General features: G+C 39.1%; 1 protein-coding gene across 4 annotated transcripts in view; it reads left to right on the forward strand.

Moving 5' to 3' along the window:
* ACSL3 (acyl-CoA synthetase long chain family member 3) overlaps positions 1-14917 on the forward strand; it is a 73174-nt gene that overhangs the window by 22705 nt on the left and 35552 nt on the right. For 3 of the 4 annotated variants that reach the window (XM_064587143.1, XM_064587144.1, XM_064587142.1), the window contains one exon: positions 135-192. The exons of the other annotated variant lie outside the window; for it this stretch is intronic. The gene's annotated coding sequence lies outside the window, so the exon portion shown is untranslated. The remainder of the gene's footprint in view (positions 1-134; positions 193-14917) is intronic. 4 annotated transcript variants of the gene reach the window in all.

A 14917-nucleotide genomic window follows, 5' to 3' on the forward strand; every position in this document is an offset into this window, starting at 1 on the left:
ATGATGTTTTCAAAAAAAGCAGAAATTTTTCTGTGAGTTTTTGGAAGTAAAAACATCTCCAGGAAGAGGCTGATATTTGGCTCTGATTGATTAGACTACAAGTAGTAATGTTTGTCTTATGTTTGTTTCGACAGGTATTGAAACAAAGACGTAGATCTTGAAGGCACTGGCACCTCCTACCATTGTCAACTGGTAAAATGTTAATTTTGTTAACTACAAAATACTTCTGTTAAGCATACAGTGTATTAAGTTAAAACCAAGTGTATCCAAACTGTCAAAAACATTTTTTTAATTCTTCCCATTTTGTGATTGTAGAATTACGAAAGGAGAAGGTAGCTTTCCTACTAATTTTGTTTATTTTTTTAAAAGATTTTAATCATTTATTAGAGAGAGGGAGAGGGAGAAGCAGGCCCCCTGCTGAACAATGAGCCTGCCGATGCCGGGCTCGATCTCAGGAACCTGAGATAATGACCCTAGCCAAAGGCAGACGCTTAACCAGCTGAGCCACCCAGGCGCCCCTTTCCTACTAATTTTAATTCAATACAAATGCATTAGAACATTAAGCCATGTTATTCACCAATATCACTGATCTTTTCTCAAATTGAATTTCAATTAAGTATTTGTGTGAGCGTTTGTGAACTCAATAACCTCTTTATTTTGTTAAGTTTAGCACTAATTAGAGTGGTATTACCATTTCAGCATGTGCTAGTCATTTTAAATTTGTGTTAGTGTTATTTGAAATTCCTAACTGGACATTTTAACAGAAGTTGTTGGTTGCAGGCCTGGAAAACAGCAGTGGGCTTTTTGTTAACCTGCAGCAAGTTCTACATGTTACTCATAGTTGCAGTGGGCTAGAATGTGGCAAGTTGTAGTCTTTCCTTACTGTGGCTCCTGAAGTGAATTAGTTTCTTGAAATTTTGGGGCAAGAATTTGAGGGTCAAGTGAACTGAAACTTTCTAGCATCTGAGTACAAGTAAAATTGGCTAGAACTGCTACAAGGAATAGTCCATGTTGATAAAATGCTTTAAGAATGCTTTGAGAATATAAAAGCAGTAAGCATTTTTATCAATTAGAATCATGAGTGTTGACATTTATCTTCTGTTTCAGAAGATCATTTCAAAATCTTTGCTTCCCTTCCCACTCCCCCACACAGATCTTTGCCCATATTGGTCGAATTTACTAATCTTTGTTTTCTATGGATTTTGAAAAGAATGCAAATAAATATTATATTTATTAATAAAAAACTAAACAGTTTAGGAGTCTGTAAGTAAAAGGGTAACTTCTCTGTTCCCATGATTCTTTTGCAAGGGGATTACCCCTTACCAATTTGTAGTGTGTCCTTCTAGACCTTTTATGTGCATATCCAAGATGACCGTCTTGTAATGAAGCAGGTGTGATGGAAAGAGGAATATTCCTTGTCCGTTGATGTGCCTTCACTTTATTTTAGATATTTCGGTGCCTACATTTTCTTGGATCGTATACTTGGCCACAGGAGGAGTGCTTTGAAGTCACTAAGTGAATACATCAGTACACAGTAGTTTCTCTACACATTTCTTTTAGTGCTTAGTGGGTTTTGGAAACTCCAGACTTTGAATTTCTGGCTAAGAATGGCCCAACAGAGTTTAGATTTACAAAGAAATTGAAATTGCAAAGGTAACTTAACTGTGTAGGGGCAGCTGGCTTGCTTAGTTGGTAGAACATGTGACTCTCAATCTCAGGGTCCTGAGTTCAAGCCCCACATTGGGCATGGAGCCTACTTAGAAAATATATATATATATATATTTTATGTATATATATAAAACTTACTGTGTATTAAACAGTGGGTGTTAAATAGTAAGGCATTTGTATAGAGGACTGCAGTTAGTATTGCCTTTATAGAGGGTTGGCTGGATTGGGGTAGACAGGGAAATGGTTATGGAGTTTTAGTACACCTACTTAGGGAACAAGGAAGTGGTGAGTGGTGCCTGGGGATAAAGTGCTATAGCAAAGTGACAAAAGTAACTTTGTCTCTCATTATTTTGTCTAGACTTGATCAGGTACCCAAAAAGGGAAAGGACATTTGTCACTGTATACCGGTTAAGTATATTAGGAAGTAAACAGAATGTCACAGACGGTTTGAGGAACCTGGTGTCTTGTATTGTGAAAGTTAGAACCCCATGGTGTTACATGTGGGAACTGTGCATATTCAGAAGGCCTGTGACTTCTGAAATGATGGAAGAATTGAACTGATTCGCATGTGAACTTGTCCTTTGTGTGATGGTCAGAGTGAAGTATTTTGAGCTCCTTAAAAAATCTGGAGAAGCAAATTGTGATTACAGAGTTTTATTTTAATGCAGTTGGTGTTAGTCCATCGAAAAAGGGTGTGTAGAAGAACATTAACAAATAGAGTTGTACATGAATAAATGTAGACCCATTACCATAGGTATTGTCTAGTGTCTTAACTCTGTTAGAGATGCACAGCAAGTCCATTATTCTTATTTTTTTTTCTTGGTGTTCAGTTATATTGGTTTAAAGTATTTTCTGTCCATGATTCTAGTAATTTACATTTAAGTATTTTCTAGAGTAGACAAGTTCTGATGGCCTTCACTCAACTTGGTGATCCATTATTCCACATTCAGATGGTAACAGAAAAGGTTATCTGTGCATATAGCCATGCAGTAGAGAAATTATTCAGAATATTGTCGTTCCTATGTGAAAGTGATCTAGGTTTGAAGTTTGGAAGGAGATGGGAACAGCAGCAGGTTTGCTGTCCTTTTGGCTAATCACGAAACAATTTCCTAGAGTAGGGCCAGATATTTCTCATAGCTGTTGAAGGTAGATTCCGTTTTCTTGTGCCTTCTAGTTTTAAAACACAGTCTAGGTTTTGAACACTTATGGCAAAGCTGCAAGAGGCCAGAAAGCTGGGCACACTGGAGAATGGTGGAGAAGAGAGGGAAGACCATATCTTCACAGCTTTAATTTTGAAAACTCTTGTTTCAGAAAAGCTTTATTAATGGTAAAATAGACAGTTTATGGGAAGAAGAAAATTTATGTAAAAAGTTAAGGAAAAATAGAATAAGATTATATGAATAAAGTGAAATACAGTAAAAGGCTTTTAAGTATTTACTGAAGGAAGTATTGCATGTTTAAACCTTATTCTTTTTTTAATTATTTTATTTTATTTATTTATTTGACAGAGACACAGCAAGAGAGGGAACACAGGCAGGGGGAGTGGGAGAGGGAGAAGCGGGCCTCCCGCTGAGCAGGGAGCCCCATGAGGGGCTTGATCCCAGGACCCTGGGATCATGACCTGAGTCAAAGGCAGATGCTTAAGGACTGAGCCACCCAGGTGCCCGTTAAACCTTATTCTTAATTAACGTTTAGATAATACAAATAATGAATTTGATATAATGTTGGTTGTGATGCAGGTTATTTATCCTGTAGTTACATATTTCTACAACATACTTACAGTTCTTATTATATATATTATTTGCTTTTTCTTAATTTTTTTTTTTTAAAGGGAGAGAGCTGGGGGGCTGGTGGCAGAGGGGGAGAGAGAATCTTAAGCAAGCTCCACACCCAGCGCAGAGCCTGACCCGGGGCTTGATCTCACAACCCTGAGATCATAACCTGAGCTGAAATCAAGAAGTGGAAGCTTAACCGACTGAGCCACCCAGGCCCCACCTTCGTTTGTTTTTAACTGATATGCCGAGATACAGATAAAGGGCTTTTGGGATGAGGAAGGATATGGAGGAAAAGATAGGAAATACCTAAGGAATCTTACTGAACAGTTTATAAATTCTTTCTTTTTTTTTTAGATTTATTCATTTATTTGAGAGAGTAAGAATGAGAGAGAGTACATGAGAGGGGGGAGGGTCAGAGGGAGAAGCAGGCTCCTCGCCGAGCAGGGAGCCCGATGCGGGACTCGATCCCAGGACTCCAGGATCATGACCTGAGCCGAAGGCAGTCGCTTAACCAACTGAGCCACCCAGGCACCCCAGTTTATAAATTCTTAAAATTAAAAGGTATAGATTTAGATTGGGTAGATTTAGATGGTGTAGACTAAAATTATCTTGAAAATCTTAATTTTGACAAGTTAATCTCTTTACATTCTCAAAGGCTAAATTTACCTGAACTATCTTCTCAAACGTGTACTTTATTTTGCTTATTTTAAGCACATTACTTTTGTTGACATATTTCATATGTTTGCAACTATTTAGCCTCTGGCCTTTGAATTTTCTTTAATTTCATTTTCTGTTTTTGCTGTAGGGAAGAAAATAGTTAAGTTCAAAAGTGAAATTGTTAATTGAACTACCAACCAATCCACTCTCTTAGGTTTAGGTTCATGTAATACTAAATAAAGTACTTACCTGGATTGAGTTGAAGTTACTAAGACCCTCAAGTACCAACCATCCAGGCTGATGTCATTATATAATCTAATCATGTTCTCCTGAAATATTTATATAGGTGGCTCTCATTAACCATTTTGGAGATAATTGGAATAAGTAAGGAATTAGTACTAACGGCCGGGCGGGGGGTGGGGTGGGGGTGGGGTAAGTAGTCCTATTCAGTATTGTTATAATACAGTCAGGGCATTTAATTCTTGGCTGGTTAGGACACACTGATGAATTTGTCAAAACAGTGCTGTGAAGTAGGGCTCCTAAGGTTTAGTTTCTCTGCCCTACCATTTGGATAATATAATGATGACTGAACATGCCATTCCCCCCATTTCCTTTCTATGGATGAACTGTAAACAAAATTCTAGGATAAAAAGCTGCACTTGTATATAGAGAATTTCATATCACTTCTTTTGGATATGACAATAAGGGGAGATATGTGGCTTGGAAGGTGAGTAGAAAGCAGAGGAGGAATAGGTTTTCCCTTAGATGAGGAAGGTGAAGCAACATGATTCAGAACCCTGAGCGCATGTAGATGTGTGAGTTGTCTGGGTGGGGGGTGATGGGGGTCTACCACATGACAGGATTGATGAATGGACAACAGAACCGCCTCTGAGGACTCCCCTGTGTGTTGCTGGGTCTTGGCATGAAGTTATTAGCCGTAGGCGTAATACTATAAAAACCCTGAGAGTTAGGGAAGTTTTTTGCGGATCAACTTTTTTAGACGTATGGAGGCCCAGTAAGTTGAGTTGGTTAAAAAGAGTTGGTCCCGAATTATATTGCATTTGCGTTCTTTACCTTTGGGACAGGAGTGGGACCCACAGGGTGGGATCCGATAGTTCTGTGTCATAAACTCCAAGGATATTTAAACTTGAGCATGGAGTAGTAGCCATGAGAAAAAAATATTCTTCATATATGTATTTTCTTAAAGATAAATTTGTCATCACCTAACTGAAGCTCATGGAGAGAAATCCCCAAAATTGACTAGTGAACTAGAAATGCTAAATGGAATAGTACCAATTCCAAATACAAGATGTGTTAAGTATCCTTATTCTCTTATTATTATTCTATAAGGAATTTTATGGATGGATCTATGATTTCAACTGCTTCTAACCTTTAGAATCTTAAATGCCTGAAACCTGAAATGATGATAACCTGCGGCTGAGGCTGGAGTGCTTCTTGTGAGGCAGACATACCACCCTTGGTGCGTGCTGGCTGCTGAGTCCTCTTAACGCTCTTTGATACACATACTACTCCTCTTCACATTTTACGGGTGAGGACATTGAGGCTTAGGAAATTAGTTGACCTAAGGTGACATTTAGTAAGTAGTAGAACTAAATGTCGGACTCCGTCTGTTTGGCTCCTTGGCCTCGCTTCTCGGTAAGCATACATTTGACTTCAGTATCTTCAAAGTCAGTGGGGGTATAAATAAATAATCACGATGAAAGAAAAGTATTGGCATTGGTATACATAGTTTGGCATGAATGAATTTAAAATGCTACGAACACGTGCATTGCATATTGTGGTTTATGTAGAGCATGTTCACCTGATTTCTTTGTTCCCAAAGGGAGTTTTGTGAGGCATTTATTATTACCACCCCAGTTGTATAGTGAACTTGAAGCTCTGGAATGTTAAGGGAATTGTCCCCTGTTACACAGTGAGTAAGTGGGGAGGCCAGCATCACACCAAGAGCTTATTGCCATAGTTCTAAAAGGAGCAAGTCTATTGGACATTTTTATATGCAGTCAAACTAGTGTTGCAAGTAATAGTACCTTCATTAGATTATTTAAAGTGTGTAAATAAAACTAAGTAAAACTGCTTTGAAATTTTGCATAAACAGAACTTTGTACCCAAACCAACTATACTAATAACTAGCATTTATAGTGCCTTTGCATTTTTCCAGAGTCCTTTATTACTTGCTGCATTCCATTTTATCCTCACTTTAAATTTTGTGCGTTAGATAAATGATGACAGACGATGACAGACATGAGAAAATAAGGCACAGAAAAGTTGTTTCATAAACAAAAGATCAAAATTAACTAGTGGTAGAATCCAGGCTACAATTCGCTTATTCCATGAGATGGTTAATTGTAGGGTGACAGGTTTGCCTAAAACTTTCCTGGTTTTAGTACTGAAAGTCCTGTGTCTTGGGAAACCCCAAAGTCTGAGGCAACCCAGAGTGGTTGGTCATTCCTAATAATTGTACACTTGGTGGGGGCCTGGGGATGGGATTAGGGTTGCCATATAAAACATAAGGCACTCAATTAAATCTGAATTTCAGATAAACATTGAATAATTTTTTTATTGCATGTTCCATATATATGTATGGGACATATGTACACTAAAATTTGTTCATTGTTTATCTGAAATTCAACTTTAATTGGCTATCTTCTGTTTTTATTTGTTAAGCCTGACTGTCCCAAGAGTGAAGGGACATTCTGATGTGTAAAAAGATCACTTAGCTGCTTTTTTATGTAGACCTTAGGCTTTATACATTTATCTGCTTAAATAAATGTACCATCTAGCAGTACTTGACTCTTGTTCTTTTAGTTACGTGGGTAGAGATGCAAGAGGTCAGGATGAATATATGAAATCAATCAAATCTGCCACTCAGTGCATTAAAACTGGTGTGTGCATGTGGGTGCACGCGTGTGCATGTGTGTGTGTGTGTTGGTTGGTTTGAAGCAGTTTTGTACTTGGCAGGAAATTTAACCCAGAGATGAGCCCATTCTATCTTTGTTGGATCGGTCTGTCAAACACTGGCACATTCGCACAGACCATCCATACTGTCTTTCGACTATATGTTAAAAAAGTATTTTTGCTGTTGTTAAAATAGTGGACTCACATGATTCAAACTGAAAAGGAAGTAAAGGTTTTCCTTACTCCCTTCTTGGACCTGTTCATTTGCCCACTATGGAGACAGTCTGATCTGATTGGAAAACGTTAGAATTTTAGAAATGGACCTTAGAAGTCTTCCTGTTGAGTTTCTTTCTTTCTTTCTTTTTTTTTTTTTTTTTTAAAGCATGGGAACTCTTGCTCTACCCACCGCCCACCCTCCACCAAGGGGGAAGAGTGTCTTGTATAGAAGACAGGGATAGAAATGGGTTCCTCTGGTCATTTACTTCTTCAGTGTTTGGTGGTTGTCAGTACTCCAGAATTGATTTGGGAGCGCTTGGCATCAATACAGTTTAGTCTTACAATAGATTCACGTGAATTCCATCATCGTTAATGATGAGAAAATGACAATTTATTGACTTAGACAAGGTCTCATAGTAACTGGTGGCAGAGCCAAGACTAGTATATATGTATTTTTATGCATGTGTTTTTGTGTATGCATTTTTAAAACCCCTTTTCTGAAAGAGGAGAGAGGGAAACAAGCCATAAGTGACTCTTGAAGATAGAGAACAAACTAAGGGTTGATGGAGGGAGGTGGGTGGGGGATGGGCTAGATGGGTGATGGGCATTTAGGAGGGCATTTGTTGTGATGAGCACTGGGTATTGTATGTAAGTGATGAATCACTGAATTCTACTCCAGAAACCAATAATGCACTGTATGGTAACAACAAGAACAACAAATTCAGCCACCTCCCCCAAAACCCTGTTCTGTATTAAGCTGAGAAACATATAAATTCCCTTGCTTAAATTCTGTTTCCTATTTGATTTCATTCAAGACAATACTTTTTAATTTTTTTGTTTTCATTTTTTTTAAACATTTTTTTTTAAGATTTATTTATTTGTCAGAGAGAGAAAGAAAGGAGCAGGGGGAGTGGCAGGCAGAGGGAGAGGGAGAAGCCGACTCCTTGTGGAGCAGGGAGCCCATTGTGGGACTTGATCCCAGGACCCCGGGATCATTACCTGAGCCAAAGGCAGACACTTAACTGACTGAGCCACCCAGGCACCCCTCAACACTTCTTAAAAAGAACATCTGGCTTGTAGAAAAGGAAGGTGGGTTGAAAGTAGATTTTTAAAGAATATGTCTCAGTCAGGGTTAGGGAAGTCAGGGGAGTGTATTTGTGGTTCAAAGAGAATATTCCAGTCCTATTGTTATTTCAACTATTATAATAAAAGGATTGAAAAAGTTTAAAAATTACAGTGAATAACTGAAATTATGTAAAGTGAGTTGGCTCTGTCAGCTGCTTTTCAATTTTTTTAAATTATTTTATTTTATTTTATTTTATTTTGCGAGAGAGAGAATGAGAGAGAGCATGAGAGGGGGGAGGGTCAGAGGGAGAAGCAGACTCCCCGCCGAGCAGGGAGCCCGATGTGGGACTCGATCCCGGGACTCCAGGATCATGACCTGAGCCGAAGGCAGTCGCTTAACCAACTGAGCCACCCAGGCGCCCCTGCTTTTCAATTTTTAATGTAAATACGTTTATGGTAAAGACTTGCTGAATTTTCCTCCCTTCCTCTTTCTCCCCTTTTCCCCTTCCTCCCTCCCTCCCTTCAAATAGGTCTTCGGGGCCAAAATTTCATTTCCTCTGGTTAGAACAAACAAGCCTGGTAGTTTTCTTGAAAAGAAAAGGACATAACTATTATTTCCTCATAAAATTTCCTAGTTGTGAATTTGGAAGTTAATCTAATTCAGATGATAATATGACTGAAGCCTCTAACAATGCTTTTAGTAGACTTTCTGGTACAGAATTTCTTAACCTCTTTATTTGTTGTATTAAGGAAGTACTTACATGGATAAATGGCATCAATTTTCAGCCATACACTCTAATAAAGTCATAGAGCAGTAACAACTGTGGGGGTCAGAGTTGAAATTTTCAGAGTTATTAAGCACTGTGTTAATATTTGGAGTTTTAGAAAGGACAAATCCTTTGTGTTTCCTCCAGTAAAGGAAGAGTGAGAACCACCATATTATGCAGTACTGAGGCAACCTAATAAATTAGCTTTATGTTGATATTTGTAAGAATTAGGAAAAGCTCCTATGGTGGAATCTGCCTTTTTAAAATATTTTACTTTTTCTTTTTCTTTTTTTTTTTTTTGGGGGCGGGGAGCAGTGCGTAATAGAGTGAATGTTTTAAACCATTCTCCTGAGCCAGATACGTATTCATCTTTCTATTATGGTTTTAGTCTTGGGAAGCCTAGAAGTGAGCATGTTCATCAGAGCCAGGGACTTGCCTCTAAAGAAACTTTCCTGATAGCAAATCATAGTTGCTAGTTGCATTTCTCATTACAACTCATTAGACCCCAGTCTGGGAAAGACATCTTTCTTTTTGCCCTTCTTGACTCAGTTTCTTATTTCAAAACAAGTAATTTAGATAATTTTTCAGGGACTCTTTTGGTTTGTGTAGAATGTGACTTTTGTGGAAAGGAGTGTCTGTCTCTAAAGTTGTGAAGGACTCTTCAGTTTTTTTCTTTTTAACAATAAAATATTAACCCTAGAGTTTAGGGACTGTGGAGAAATTAAAAAGCTTGGGTGGGAGTCAAACACATAGGTTAAAATTCCACCTCATTTGTTAGTTCTAAGTACCTTTGAGCATGATCTGTTTGAAATTAGGTTGTTTTTTTTTTTTATAGAGGTGATTAAAAGCTCCCTACACAGTGCTTGCATTATTGGTACTCAGAATTGCTTCCCATTTATTGCAAGCTTGGTGAAAAATTCTAGGCACATCTCACAGATTTCTTGATATCCATCTCTGTGCAATCCACTTATTTGTACTTCATTAGAGGTAACATGCTAAACTGTATTTTTTTCCCCCAGATACGAAGTTACATAGTGCTGATGCATGTTTGGGTGTTGTAGGCTACAAGAAAAACACAGGAGGAAATATGAATGGGTAATGGGCAAGTTAATAAATAAATTGGGGAGAATCCAGATATCCCTCTGGAGCATTTTCTCATTGCCTCCTCTCTTTCCTGGGTATTCTCTCTGCTCCTAGTGGATCTGTAGAAGAATTCAAGTTTTGGGTTTCTGCCCTGCTCTGGAAGTGGAGCTTTTCAGGTGGTATTTTGGCTGGGAGTGGGAGGGGGGGCAGAAAGACCTACTGTCCTAGCATAGTAATGTACTGGTGTTACTGGCCTCTTCCCTCCTATAGACATCACAGAAGTCTCCAGTTCTGAGCCAGACTCCCATTTCCCTTGTTCAGTCCTCCAGCTCGGGGAGGTTAATGGATTGAGATACTACTGTGTTGTGTCTCTCCTGTGCCTGTGAGGTTCTTGAAGTTTCTCTGTTTAGATAGCTGCAACCAGATCTAAGCAGGTAAAACCTTTTAATATCTTAGTATGAACATGGTCCCTGTGGCAACCTACTGGTTTCCCCCTCCCCCACAGTACAGGCATTTACAGTTTCCTGTTACTAAAATATATGTTGTCTGTGGAAGTTTTTCATATGATTTGCAGCCCCCCCCGCCCCCCGCATTTAAAGAAAGTGGGAGTTAACATAGGTTGTATGACTATGATAATAATACTCCTTCAGTAACTATTTAAAAACTAAAAGTTTATCCTAACATGAGAATTTCATATGTCCCCTAAGTGTATTATTTGAGAGAGATTTGTAGGTGGACGTTAATCTGTATTACTTTGCGCAGAGTTATTTCAATTCCTGCCCTTAGCTTTCTGACAATTATGCAAAATTTTATCTGCCCTTCCTCCTCCACCACCTCCTTCTCTTACGCCCCAGGTGTCCTGTGTTCTTCTTTTAAAGTAGTAGAGGCCACTCAGGGAAGGATTTTCCTTAAACTTGATCATTATGATTTAAAACTACTTGCTAATTAAAAGATGCAAGATGTAAATAATTTCTTTTGACCTAACACAATGGACCATTTACATGTGTTTGAGTCTAGCTAGTCATAATCACACAATTTCACATTTTGAGATACTTGCTCATCTATCATTGTGTAAATAATGATGGGTCATTTTCTTTTAATGTTGTTAAACTTAACTTATTATTTTAATTAGCAATTCTGAGAGTATGGTAAAGATGGAGATTTTTATATTCTTTTCTTTTTAAAATTTTATTTATTTGAGGGGTGCCTGGGTGGCTCAGTCAGTGAGGCGTCTGCCTTTGGTTCCGGTCATGATCTCAGGTTCCTGGATCAAGCTCCACATCTGGCTCCACGTGGGGAGTCTTGTCCTACTCCCTCTGTCCCTTCCCCCCCCCCCCCCCCGCTTGCGCGCGCTCTCTCTCTCAAATATTAAAAAAAAAAAGGATTTTATTTATTTGAGAGAGAGGATGTGTGTGTGTGCACAAGCAGGGGGAGTGGCAGAAGGAGAGGGAGAAGCAGGCTACCTGCTGAGCAGGGAGCCTGACCCAGGGCCCTGAGATCATGACCTGAGCTGAAGGCAGACACTTAACTGATTCAGCCACCCAGGTGTTCTGGAAATTTTTATATTTTTTATGGTGGAAAATTAATGTATTTGACCCATTGTAGCCTCATATAAATATTTAGAAATAATTGCTTAAAAACCTTGACTTGTCCATACTGTTGTCAGACATAAAACCATGCAGGCCTGTATATACATTTTTTTTTTTTCCTTTTAAGAATTAGCAAGGTACATGGAAGTCCTTTCAGGTCAATTGCAAGTACATATAACTAGTTTTTAATGTTTGCATTATTGTCCATACTGTGGATGTGTATGTTCTTCAGCTATTCTTGGGTTGATTTAGATCATTTTGTTTTCAGTTGTTGAAAGAATGTTTTCCATGGACAGTTTACTGATATAGTAGGGTTTATTCAGCAATTCATTAATCAGGCAGCATCCAATCTGGTAAATAGAAAGGAACTCCAAAGGTGAGGTTTTTATAGATCAAAGTGAGCAGGAACAAGGAAGTTACACTGGACACTTGCTGATTGGTGAAAGCAGGGTTAAATTCCTTAGATGGAGCATATGCTTAGTGGGCAAGCGGTGATTGGTTGACCTGGGTCTTCCTTTTCTCTGCCAGGTAACCATGGAAACTTAAGTTTTGGTTTGTTGACTTGGGTCTTAGCATGAGTCACTCCATCTTGGGCCTAATCTGGTTACTTTAAGTTGCCTCTGAAACAATACTGGCATGTCCTCCAAGCTTTGCCTTAAGATTGTACTGCTTACTATTCCTTCTTGGTGCAGTTGTCTGTCTCCCTGTTCCTGAAATACTTGAACATCAAGTTTTCTGTGACTGCTTCTGTCTTGTCATGATTCTTAGTGGTTTTAATATCTTTCCAATACTATGGTCTTTGTATTTCTTGACCTCCTGTCCTTACACGCTGTCATACCCCAGTCTGCCTTTGCTACCTGTTTCTCCATGAACAATAGCTGTATGCCTTCTACATATCAGCTTCAAGCATTCTACTCAGACCATCACCTCCTGTGGTTCCATTTTACTCTCTTAGTACCTTAACCCAACAGTCTGTCACCACACAGGATCTGAATGCATTGATCCTATCTCCTTATCACAAACCCTTTCCCTTCTTATGGGCCATCCTTCTTTCCTCAACTTAAATCTCCCTGATCAGTCATGGAAGTAGTCTTCATTCCCTTGTCTTTCTGCCCCCTCCCATGTTTTGTTCTGGTACTTGCCTGGTAAAACCCTTTCCTTAGTTAATTCAGCTCTCTGCCGGTTCCCATTTCTGCTCCACCAGTTGAACTTGGCTGGGAAGCACACAACCAGCTCGATGGGTCTCCCTTTACATCCAGGAATCAGACTTTGGGTGGACCTCATCAGCTATCAGGTGATTCTCCTGTCTCCTATTTTCCTGTTCTCTCAGATGACTGTTTGATACTTTCTTTCTACTTAATTTTCTAATACCTTCCTTTCCTCCTCTCTCAGTCAGTGATTTTTCTTCCTATTACTCTGAGAAAATAAAAGCACTCAGAATTTTCTACTAGCTCCTGGTACCACCCACATGCATCTGTGTCCCTGTTCCTATGTACGGCCAACCTCTTCACTTGGATGCTGTGTCACACTCTCTCTTCTGTATAATCTTTTCCTTTCCTCCACTGGGTTCCTAGCTATCAGTATGCAGACAAGCTATAACTATCTCTTTGAAAACAAAAGAATGCTTTGTCCTGTCCCAGTATCCATTTCTCTCTTCCTCTTTAGAGTGCTCCCACTGTTCTTTCCTAAGCACTTTGCAGTTGGGCTTTAATCCTTATCATAGCTATTTTCCAGGTCAACAATGACCTTCACACTTTTTTTTATTGTAGTAAAATATGCGGAACAAAATTTACCAGCATAACCATCTTTAAGTGTCCAGTTCATTGGCATTAAGGAGATTTCACATTGTTGTGCAACTGTCTCCATCATCCATCTGCAGAACTTTCCTGCCATTCCAAACTCTATACCCATTAAACACATCTTGCCAACCCTCCTTGCCCTCAGCCCCTGGCAGTCACCAGTCTGGCTGTGTCTATGCATCTCATATAAGTGGAATTAGGTATTTGTCCTTTTGTGTCTGCCTTATTTAGTGTCATGTTTTCAAGGTTCATAGACATTGTAGTATATATCAGAACTGTCAGAACTTCATTCCCTTTTAAGGTTGAGTAATATTCCATTGTGTGGCTCTATCAACATTTTGTTTATTTATTCACCCGCCAGTGGACATTTTGGGTTGCTTCCACCTTTTGGCTATTGTGAATAACTTTGCTATGAAGCTTGATGTACAAATACCTGTTTGAGCCCCTGCTTTTAGTTCCTTTGAAAATATACCCAGAAGTACAGTTGCTGGATCATCTGGTAATTCTGTGTTTAATTTTTTGATGAACTGCCATACTGTTTTCAGTAGCTGCTGCACCATTCCACATTCCCACCAGCAAAGCTTAAGGGTTCCAGTGTCTCCACTTCCACATCCTTGCCATCCTTGCCAGGACTGTTATTTATTTTTTTTGCTAGTAGCCATCCTGATGAGTGTGCAGTCTCTTCTCACTGAGGCTTCGATTCACATTTCAGGCCTCATCTTTGTTGACTTGTAGGTAATATGTAGAGCTGATCAGTGTCCTCCTGTGACTCTACCCTTCCGATTTTCCTTAGCTAACACTGACTCCTTCTGTCATGCCCCAGGACTCTCAATTTTGATCTGCCCAGGATCTGCTCTTTGCACTTCTCACTCCCTTGGGCATGCCAGCCAGTCTCATGGCTGAAGATACTGTCACTGTTCTGAGTTGCCTTCAATGAAACCTGTTCCTCCTGCAGTCTTCCCTTCCTTAGTAAGTGATGTAGCTGAGTGGTTTTTCATTATTTTTTTTTACCTTCCTAAAGCAACAGCCTTCTCCACCCCCGCCCCCCCCACCAGTGTTGTTCATTTCGTTTAGCCTGCGTATGTGTCTCTGTAGCTGTTCCATCCTGATGGTATTTAGTTACTTGTTCATGGTCTGTTTTGTGTTTTGTTCATGACTGTGACTCAAGTAATCCACAAGAGTAATTGGTGTTAATTCTTTGTTCAATAAATGATTGAGAAATAAACGAATGATTGAGTCCTTATTCATATGTACTTAATATGCACTTGCTTTTCTGTAGAATAGAGTTCCAAGTGTGGGTTTGTATGTGGGTTTTAAGTACTGCAAGATGGCTTAATGGACTCTGGATATTACAGTCTTTAAGTCATTAGTAGTGGAACTAT

This window comes from Mirounga angustirostris, unplaced genomic scaffold (assembly GCF_029215605.1).
Source record: "Mirounga angustirostris isolate CCGP_5_RB_7025 unplaced genomic scaffold, mMirAng1.0.hap1 SCAF_3, whole genome shotgun sequence".
In the NCBI taxonomy this organism is placed as follows: domain Eukaryota; kingdom Metazoa; phylum Chordata; class Mammalia; order Carnivora; family Phocidae; genus Mirounga; species Mirounga angustirostris.